At 34.9% G+C, this 11,298-nt stretch overlaps 1 protein-coding gene across 2 annotated transcripts in view; it reads right to left on the bottom strand.

The window, feature by feature from the left end:
- The window catches only part of LOC124354243 (alanine aminotransferase 2-like), a 34,812-nt gene extending 23,514 nt beyond the window's left edge, over positions 1-11,298 (bottom strand). Inside the window, exon 1 of one of the 2 annotated variants that reach the window (XM_046804554.1) lies at positions 11,186-11,298. The gene's annotated coding sequence lies outside the window, so the exon portion shown is untranslated. The remainder of the gene's footprint in view (positions 1-11,185) is intronic. The other variant, XM_046804555.1, reaches the window with a different exon arrangement.

The raw sequence follows: 11,298 nt of genomic DNA, 5'->3' as shown, positions 1-11,298 counted from the left end.
TAAAATTTTTTCATCAATATTAGCTCAATCTTAATAATTTAATATTTCTTGCCCTTTTTATAAAGTATTTCTTAAATAACTTAGTATTTTTTAATAACTACAAACAGTAAAGTCTCCTTTAAGCTTTAACTAAGCAGAGTTACGATTTGTTTAACCAAGTTCTATAATTTTCTTTGATACTAGTAACCTGAAGTACACTTTGTATTAGACTGTAACACTATTTTTTCACTTATTACAGGTGTTATGCAGTATTTTTCTTTGTTAACTTTTATTTACATAACTGCCCATTTATTTATTACAGCCACAATTCCTTTTTCAAGTTTTTCATAAGGATTAAGTCATTTAAAAATTATTATCACGGAGTTCGTAATTTCCGTCTGTCTGTCTGTTTCAAACAAGAATTTCTCGTTTCGTTTTAAGACAGTTTTAAAATTTAAATTTGTCATTTTTCCTCGTAATTATACTTATAGTTCTAAGCTCGCAATTGTTATAATTATTTTACTCAATTTTTTATCCGATTTAGATTTTCTTCTTATTAGAACTAAAGCAATATTTCTCGACACAAGTTTAGTTAGCTTGCTGTGTAAGCACGTAATTGTGTAAGCAGAGTTCCTCAGATCCGGTTTTTGTATCACTCTGTAGATAACGAAGTCTAATTATGTTACTCTACATTGTAGATTTGAAGAGGTTAAAATAGATTTTACTACTACAGTTAAGCACGAATATTTTATAATTTCCGGTCAATGTTTTAAGGTACTACATAAGTTATCTTTGTAAGTCAACGGTGATTTGTTTTCGTTTTCACTTAAATAAATTGTAAACCGAATGATTTCTTTAAATTATTTTACGTCTTAGCCTTATATACGTTTAGATATTGGTTACATTAGTTAGTGTTAAACACATAATAATGACTGGTGCCTTTTGTTTTAATGTAAATTGCAGCTTGTGACGATCATTTGTAACTAACCTTGAGTTACGAATACAGGTAAGGTAGTTGGTGACTGTTATTTTTGTTATAGCCAATATTTTACTTTCGGTAGAATCTTAACCTTTGTGTTCTAAATATCACTTCGCTTGGAAATATGTTTAATGTTGGATACGAGCATTTGTTTCAGGTACTTAAACAGTTGTTACAATATTACAAGTCTAACAATGCAAATTGAATATAATAACTTTTTATATATTCAAAAGAGATATACAAGCTAATTTACAGAGCAAATATTATAAAAATTAAACTACTTAAACTTTTTTAACATCAATATAAAACTAATTTATAATTTATTAAAGTAACCACCTGATTTTTTCATCCCAGTAGGTGTTGGTTTGTTGTATTTTCCTCAAAGCTAGGTCAGCCCAATTTGTTTGAAATAATTGTTTTATTACTGTTATTGTTTTCAGACTCCTCCAGTCTAATAATTACAAAAGTAAACATATATTGGTACCAGTTTGCTTTGTTTAGCTTATTGTGTTCTTATTTTCGCTCTCTTTAAATATGTATAAACCAGACAATATTCCCAAAACTGTAGCGTGGATTAAAGAGTTAAAAGCAACTCAGGCCCGTGATCAGTGCTCTCTATTGGGCATCACACCAGCAGGTACACTTGAGGGAATGAGAGTTCAGCTTCGTGCTTATGTTAAAGAAAAATATAAATTAGGTGAAATCGACTCAGACGAAAATGTTAATGAATCCAAATTAGAAACTACAGCAGCCTCGACTGATGTTACACCAACAGTCACACAACATTCTGAGGTACAGCCCAACATAGCATACACACCTTTACAACCAATAGATCCGAATATACAAAATTTGATAGTTGCTATGCAACAACTTACACAAACAACAGTTGAACGCACTACAGAAGTAGTGTCTTCACAGATTGCCGAGTTATTCTCAAGCCATAATAGAGATAGTGATGCGACATTTCCTTCTGTTGTTCGCGAAATGATTAGAGCCCTGCCTATGACTTCAGGTTCGTCCCTCCCAGACCTCGTACAATTTGTAATTAAAGCTACAGAAATATTCAACTTGAACCTTGTAAGTGACAAACTATTTATTACGAATACTATTCCGCGGACTGAGGGTAGACTTCGTGGTATATGGTTAAATGCTATCACGTCTAATCTTAGTTGGCTCTCACTGGTCCAGACAATACGTACTTCACTCTTAACTGATAGAACACTGAGGGAAGCTCAGAATCAGTTTTTGTACCGCCATCAAACTAACTCAGAGTCCTTAGCTGACTATGTACACAACATTAGTGCTATGTTTACATTTTTAAACCCTACAATAGATAATGCAGTTGTCTTTACTACTATTATGGCAGGTCTCAATCCCTCCACTAGAGCCTGCTTATCAGGACTTATAACACCGCCACACTGCATTAATGATCTTTTAAAATTGGCCCCCACGGTAGATGACCTGCGTCTTACATATTATGACACTCCACAAACAACCAACGTACCCCCACCTACATCCATTTATAGTTCCATACCATATAATCAAAGTTTTCAACAGAACAACAGATTGTTTTTATAACCGAAGCAGTGGCCACTCTACCCATACTAATGGTCAACGCCACTACCAAAATTACCGGTCACGTAACTTTAATCGATATAAACCTCAAAATAGTCGTTATGGCGGTCATTCACACTTGGAATCAGGAAATAACCATTCAGGCCAATATAGTACACCAAAAAAACAAACACAAGTCAGCGTAACTACCAAAACGGTCAGCAGAATAGGCAATCTAATTATTCTGGTCAGTCCAATTCCAGGCCGGAACATTTAAACTTCCCAGGGAGGCATTTTTAGACAGGGAAATTGTCTCCCCTAAACCGAAGGTGAATCGCCCTGTCCGCTCTATGGCACCTTCTTTAACCAAAGTAGATCCCCTTACTATATGGCTATCCATAAAAAGAAATCAAACTTGAAGCACTAATTGATACAGGCTCCACATACTCAATAATATCTGGGTCAGTCTTTAAGGATCTTCAGAAAGGTAAAGGGTTTTACGTCAACTCACTTAACACCAGAACTCAAGCCATGACAGCGAATGGTACTTACATGAATTTCCAAAAACAGATTTAAATTGCATTTTAAAATTTTACACCTTTCCTGGACTTTTTCCTTTCTTTGTATCAGATAGCCTACCGGTGGCAGTTATTTTGGGTTTGGACTTTGTAGATCACAGTAAAAATGGTGATCAATGCAGCTCAGCGTTTAAAATAACTTTTTCCTTCGACACAACCTTAATTATTAATCAATTCCAGGATTAGTCAGCTCAACCTAACATACAGCACCAACATTAGGAGAAAACTTGAACACAAAACAAAAACACATTTTAAAAAACCTATTGCAGCAGTACCCGGATACCATAACAACACCATGCCTTGGCAAAACCAACTTAATATCTTATACCATCCATATAACAAACTAACAAGATTGTCCCGCTCAAAACCTTTTCATTATGCTCCTTCCAAACTGAAAGAGCTAAACAGCCATATTAAAGACCTGTTGAGTAAGGGTATTATTCGTCCTAGTGACTCTCCATATTCAAGTCCGGCGTTTTTAATCCCGAAAAAGAGTGGTAAAAGTCGCATTGGTGGTAGACTACCGTCTCATAAATAAGGTGGTTGAGCTGGGAGAAACACTCCCATGCCAACCGTGGAGTCAGCTTTCCAGTATTTAGGGAAGGCTTCTCATTTTTCCCACCTGGACCTTGTAAGCGCCTATAATCAAATTCCTCTTGACGAGGAATTCCAAAAAATATACGGCTTTTGTCACAAGCACAGGTTGTTACGAGTACAACTATCTGCCCTTCGGCTTAGCATCCGGTGGCATGGTTTTGGCAAATCTACTTGACAAAGTCTTTTGGAGATATTAAAATTCAAATTCCTTTTTGTTTATTTTGATGACCTAGTTGTCTTCAGTAACAGTTTCAACGAGCATGTACAGCATCTTAAAATTGTTTTAGACAGGCTTAGAGATGCTGGTCTGACTGTTAGTTCTGAAAAAATGGTTGTGTGGCATCTCCTAGAATCGAATTCCTGGGTCACATATTTCATAATGGTAAAATCAGTCTAAATTCCTGACAGAAGTAAAACCTATCGGACTCCTACCTAACACAAAGAGTTTAAAACAACTTTCTAGGTTTCTGGGAATGTGCTCATTATTACTCGAGATTCATTAAAAGCTTTTCTCAGATTTCGGAACCTTTAAATTCTTTTAAAAAGAAAAGGGCGTTCCATACATATGGGGACCTTCTCAGGAGGAGGCATTCAAAAACCCTTAAAGCAATTTTAGTATCTTCACCTGTTTTGAGGCTACCCGACTTCGAAAATCCCTTCACGTTGCAGACCGATGCCTCTGGCACGGCCTGTGGGTGCGGTCTTGTCCCAGGAAACTTTGGATGGCAACCTAGCACCTGTTGCTTACGCCAGTCGTGCCCTGAACCTCCATGAAAAGAACTACTCAACCTTTGAACTGGAGGCTCTCGCTGTTGTGTTTGCTTTGAAAAGTTCAGAACTTACTTAGAGCATAGAGAATTTTCTCTTTTTGTGGATAATAGTGCTCTTTCCTGGTTGCTGAAACCATCCCAGGCAAATTGGAAAAATAGCACGATGGATTGCCTTAATAACACATTTAAATTTCAAAGTCAGTCACATTAAGGGCAAAGAGAATGTTGTTGCAGGACTGCCTCTCCTCGTTTGTACAAGGAAGACCCCACAACTCCCCAACAACATTACAAGTTCAACACCTTCGACAAGCAAACCCCAAAATCCTACCTCAAAAATGTTTAGTTCTTTTCTCTCTACCAGAAGCCTTCCAAGACATAAGAGAACATCAAGCCCTAGACCCAGAATTAACAAATATAATTAAGTCAATTAAGTCTGGACAACACCCTCCAAACTATGAAATAATTGATAATGTCTTAGTGTATAAAACCCCTTCCCAGAGCAGACCGCGTGTTGTTGTTCCCAAAATCTATACACATGCTATTTGCCATGTTATCACACGTCCCCAGTTGGAGCACATTTGGGAATCTCCAAAACAATAAATCGGTTAAAGAGAACATTTTACAGTTTCTGATCTTACAACAACAATAACTAACATGGTTAAATCATGCTTGCAGTGCCAGCGCTGTAAGCAAGCCCCAAACACAAAATATGGTTATCTATCACGATCTGATCTGGTCTGATCTAGCACGAAAACCTTTTAAAAAAAGATCATGATTCAAAAAACCACACAAAAAGAAAAATGCATCCTGGCTTGGTGGGGGGGATGTTGGTCCTCTCCCTAGAACTAACGTGGTCACCAGAGGCTACTAACCATTGTAGACGCGTTTAGCAAATTTTCAGTCATGATCCCAACTAAGAATTCAACAGCTCTAACTACAGTAAATGCCCTTAAACGAGGCCTATTTTCCTACTTTGGGTTTCCCCAGTCTATTGTCTCCGATTCTGGCAGTTGTTTCAAATCTCATCAGTTCAAAAACTTGTGCGATGAGCTTGGGATTAAACACAGTAGGACTTCTCCTTATTACCCAAAAAGTTCGCACGCTGAAACGTGTGTGAACAAAAATATCGGAGTTTCCTTGCGAATTTTCCACCACATAGACAATACTCAGTGGGATGAAAACCTACATTTTTTTCAAACCGCCTTTAATTCTTCTAAGCACGAGAGCACTGGCACATCACCCTCTGAAATATTTTTGGGATACTCTATACGCTCTTCTTTGGAAAATAAATGGAATCTTGACCAACTCCTAGAATCTAATTCTGAACCAAGAAACATGGAACAGAGATGGAGTAAAGCTCTAGACAATCTGATCTGTGCTAAGGATAAAGTATCCAAACAGTATAATAAAGGTCGAGCACAAGTTCCCTTTAGAGTGGGTGATACATTAATGTATCAACTATTCAACCTGAGTAATGTACCCAAACACATCTCAGCCAAGCTGCAGCCTATGTGGTCTAAACCTTTGGAAATTGAGACCTTTACTTCTCCTGTAACAGTTGCCTTGCGTGACCCAAAAACCAAGAAATTTGTGAGGTCAGCACATGTAATGTATCCCATATTAAAAAGTGCATTCTCCCAACTCCACGACAATGATCTGCCACTAGATATTTCCTCTATTCCGAAAAAGCCATTGTGATATTAGGTTTAATTTGAGTTTATTTTCATTCTTCTTTCATATTACACCTTACAAATAACATTTCCTTTTCTTTTTCTACTCTTCATTGGGACCCTGCATTGGTGGCTCTGCCTGACACAGAGGTGGATTTGGCTAAGGAGTTCACCTGCGTGTGCTCTCCTCTTGCTACCTGGTGTTGGGTTTGGCAATTCTGGTGTTTGGTCCAAACTGTCTACTATACACTTATACGGGGATGGGTGGTTATGAGATCTGCCGTTTAGATTTTTTTTGTTTGAAGTATTTACAGCTTCCATGAATTAGCATTTATTTATATATTTTTTCTGTAGTTAATTTTGGGAGCAGCGACAGTCTCATTGCCTCCTATGCGCAACCCCAAACACACTTCATTAACACATCTTTAACTATCTCTATCCTATTCATTTATTTTTTTGTTAAGTTATAACTGAAGGCAATTAGGGATAGAGAATAATTTGTATCGATAAATGCTTTAGAACCGACATTACTTAACATTTCCCTTATAGTCAACTATTCAACAAAGTATTCTCCTATATACAACTAGGCAAAGCACTCACGCCAGTTAGTCAAACTTTATTTTTTGCTATAAATGTTTATCTCTGAGTAATTTAGTGTTCGTGTATGGTTTTTCGTTGATAAATATTACTTTGTATTTTCGAGCATGCGTGTTACGACCTTATAATGGTCAGTTATATGTATATTTATTTGTATGTGTTAGTTATATAGAGTGGTTATCCTATCCACAAATTAATGGTTATTACCAATCATATCCTGGCCTACTAACTTATCATAACTCTGAGCCAACAGAAGTTTTTTTTTCTTTTGAGTTATTGTTTGTTGGCCCTTTCCTTCTCGTTCTGAACACTCCATTTAGGGAAAACTACTCGCCATATGTCACCAAAAAATCTTGAGAAACTAATAGGGAAGATAAGTTTAAAGAAGTTGTTAGCAGACCAATTCTACTCTTTCCTTCCTTGCCTCTTATGACTGTAGTCACTAGGAGACCTCATCATTTAGATTTGGATTTATTTTTCCAATGGCCATATCATCTTTTCACCACCTTTCCTGTATTTCAAATATTGAAAGAAAATGAACAAAACAATTGTATATGTTCTTCCAGAGAGGTCATGGGGACCTTTCACTCCCTCTCCTTCTGCGTCCGGTGGATTTGCTTGTTGGTAGCAGACTTGTCTCCCGTTGCGGGAGGGGGGGGAGGGAAGTAAGGGGAACAGGACTAGGATAATAGCCAGCTACGATGGAAGAAATATTCTAATGAGTTACACAAGAATAAAATATCCTTAACCTCTCCTTTCCTACTTGGCCTATTTTTGGAGGGAAATCTGTGTCTGATGATGGGGCTGAATGAAGGTTGTGATTCTCAGTCAAACACGGTTTCCAGAATCCTGATTCCTTTGACCTAGATTATCTTCTATAATTTAAATAAACTTTTTAAAGAAGCCCAACCTTAACCCTGGAAGAGTTAGAAGTATATAGCAGGTACGTGACATATTGGTGATAGATAGATCTTAGTTGCTTTCCACTTATGGGTTGAATTTGTCTGTGGTTGAGGACTGGAGCTGTTCAGCGAGAATGGGCGCGGTTTCTGCACCGCCTTTTTGCATGGTAGTGTTTTTTGAAAATTTTGTAAGCTCTGTGTTCTAGTTTAAGATATTTGGCTCATTTTAACTATAACTGATTCACTTCCAGATAATTTTCCTCTCACCCATTCTACCACTCTTAATGGCTAAGCCTTGGAACTCCTCGGAGAAGGAGGGGAGGATGCGGCGAGTGCCGCTATAGATTTGAATTTGGCGCGCGTAATCCTTCAGTAGCCGCGAACGCGATAGCCAGCTGCGCCGACCTCTAGCTTTTAGCTTGAACAATAGGAGCCTCCTACCATCCGGAATTCTTCTGGACAGGTTCTGGTAGGATGATTCCTGCTAGGTTAGCAGGCTGAGATCGGAGGTTGTGCGGGTGGTCGTTGTGCAGCGATCGGGTAGAGTGGACGGTAGAAGTGAGTGTACGTGGCCTGGGACTTGGTATAATTGTTAGGGAACCTTTCGGAACCATATCCAAATTATTAGTTATCTTTAGTCATCAAAGCTGGTTAGGTTTTGGATAGGAGGAATCTAGTGGCGGATCCACGGTTATTATTCCTCTGGAAGGTGCCCTCTTCCGGTCGCGACGACACGAGGTTGCACTGGGAATAGAATTCCAAACAAAATTAAAGTCTGATAACTGATAGTGTTATTGAGATTTGTCAATATTATAAAATGTATAAATACGTTTTAAGTTACCTGTTGCATGTATTAACGGTACAGCATAATGGAGTCACAAAATGCACAAACCAAAATGAGTTAAATGTTTTTGAGTCAAATCTGGAAATATTGGGAGGAAGCAATGCTATTTCCAAAACATATTTACAAATATTGTTGTACATGGTTCAGTGTCTGACGTGCTTATTAATATTTCTATAAAATCTCATTTCCCCATTTTTAGTCATAAAGCTCATCGCACATGCTCATAAAATATCTATCTAATGAACTTGACAAATGGTTTAAAAAACTTATTTCTTAGTTCTGATATTAACTGCTACTGTTTTATACTCCCTGGTGATCCTAACAGAACCATTACTGCCAGACACATTCAATTCATAGTGAAGTTGGTTATTCCTATCTTAGAACTTGAATGATATTGTGAATGTCAAGTAAAACAGTACCATTTTCTATTGAAATTTATAAATAGCTTTTTTCAATGTAGTTTCTTTACAAGTGTTTTTTTTATAAGATAGTAACTTCAAAATTGACGGACATCCATATTTGTCAAAACTACTAATAGAGCATGACTTCATTACTATTTGAGGAAAAAGTTAGATTTCCTATGCCATCATTTTCTCATGCATCACTTAAATTTGGTATTTGGATTTATCCATTTGCTACTAAAATCTCAAACATAATAATTAGATTTTTCATTATTCATAGTCCGATTTAATAAATGATACACCATTTGATTCTAAATCAAAAATTTGTATGCCTTATGTTTTAGTAATAGAATATGGGAGGAATCTCATTTTAAAGGTAAAATCAATACACATCCAAATAGCTTTTTTGGATTTTCGATATTTTTATTGGTTATTGCAAAAACTTTAAATATTTAAAAATTTTATACTAACAATAAAAAGTAACAATTGTTTAGATACACATTTACAATAAGATTTCTCATTATCCTATGACAATAATAAGGGTGTAAAACTGTTTGAAATTTAACATTATTTGTATGGGCTAAAACTCAAGGTCATTTCAATACAGCTGTTTTTCTCAAATAATCTGTTTAAACAAAATTTGATTTCAAACAATCATTTGTCCAGTTGCCATTTTGAAATTAACGATTCAGTTTTATACCTGTTATGTAATTTCCACTTCAAACATTACTTATCACCTAAAGTTTTTGTGTAGCTTTAATCATTTTTATAATATCCAATTCTCTTGAAAGCGATGTTTTTCAAATACTGGTTACATGGCTTTATACCTAAATAACTCCTTCAAAAATGTACAAACCTTTGTATTTTTTAGCATAATTTACTTGGAGCTATGAGCTTTTGCCAAATTTGGTATCGTTGTAGATAAATTCAAACAGTTACTCACTGATCTCAAATAAAACCAGTTAAATAGTTTCTTATATTGCAATAGCTAATTAGTAACAATTATTAATAAGTTCTTACATTAAAAAGACATAACTTAAGATATTTTCCAACATTTTCATGTTGTGTTTCTTAATAGTAAATTTGAAACATTGTCTTCTAAGAATTTTAAATATCAAGAAACAGATCAACATTGACACCTCCAGTTTATAGGAATTCAGACCGTTATACAGTATGTATCAGAATTGTGGGCTCTTACAAGGAAATCGAAGATAAATTATAATTGTTAAAAGTATTAAAAGTATATATATATATATATATATATATATATATATATATATATTCACCAACTTTACATTCATACAGTAAATTTGGACAAAATTCATTAATTTGTTTGATTACGATTTGACGACGTATGACAAACATGTAATGATGAATATTTTTATACTGATGTTTTACTAAGGAAATACCAAAATATATACTTAAAATTTAATCACATTTTTTAATAATAGAAGTACTTTCTCTATGTTGAGAGACAAAGTAAAGTAAGAAATTCATCACCAATTTTTTTAAACTATGAAATTATTAATCAATTTTGTATTATAGGCATAATGTACTTAATTTCATCTATATAAAAGTTTAGTATATGACTCCCACTACATATACATGGACAAATGTATACCAAATCTCATCAAGGGTAAATATTGCATGAATAATAGCATAAAAATCATAATAGCATAAATATAGCATCATGGAGTGTGACATTAAAGTAAGGTGATTCCCTTTTTAAATCCAAATTTATACTACTAGTATTATTTTAGTGAACATTATTGTTTTTGATTTTATTATACTAAAAATATAAGTTCTTATGTAAACCGTGAAGTTTGTAATAACATGTCAATTCTCAGTAGGTTATAAAAACATTTCAGTATGATTTGGGTTATTTTTTTATTTGAATAAACTGGATTATTAGATTCAATAAAGATGATTTTAAAAGTTGACTAAAAACAACCATTTGCACCTTTGAAACAATCTTCCAACAAATAAATGCACAATGACAATTATAATTATTTATGAAGGTTATTTTAAAAGATTAGACATAAGAGCAAATTTATCAAACTAGGCTTATGACCTCCACAAGTGATAAATCATGCATAAAATGCGTCACAGTACAGTTTGTGTTGAGTTCATTTCAAATCAGAAAATATTGTACTTCTATATTGCAAGTTTAAATAGTCTGTATACTATATCAAATAGTTTAACTGATCTCAATATAAAAGGAACTTGAGAACTGAAAATTTTAAATAAAAGATTATGGATGGATGAATGAATATGGATTGAATGGACAGTTAAATAATCTATTATTGGTACTTACAGTGAAAAGCAGCAGCTTCGCAGCCAACGGCTTGCTCTGTATTCAAGGCTTAACAGATAGTCTATTTACAATGTTTATGTTGATTCATTTGGTTGAAACTAAACTCCCTTCAA

The sequence above is a fragment of the Homalodisca vitripennis genome, chromosome 2, assembly GCF_021130785.1.
Source record: "Homalodisca vitripennis isolate AUS2020 chromosome 2, UT_GWSS_2.1, whole genome shotgun sequence".
Lineage (NCBI taxonomy): Eukaryota > Metazoa > Arthropoda > Insecta > Hemiptera > Cicadellidae > Homalodisca > Homalodisca vitripennis.
The sequence above is the reverse complement of the archived record's forward strand: the minus strand, read 5'-3'. Positions and strand labels throughout refer to the sequence as shown.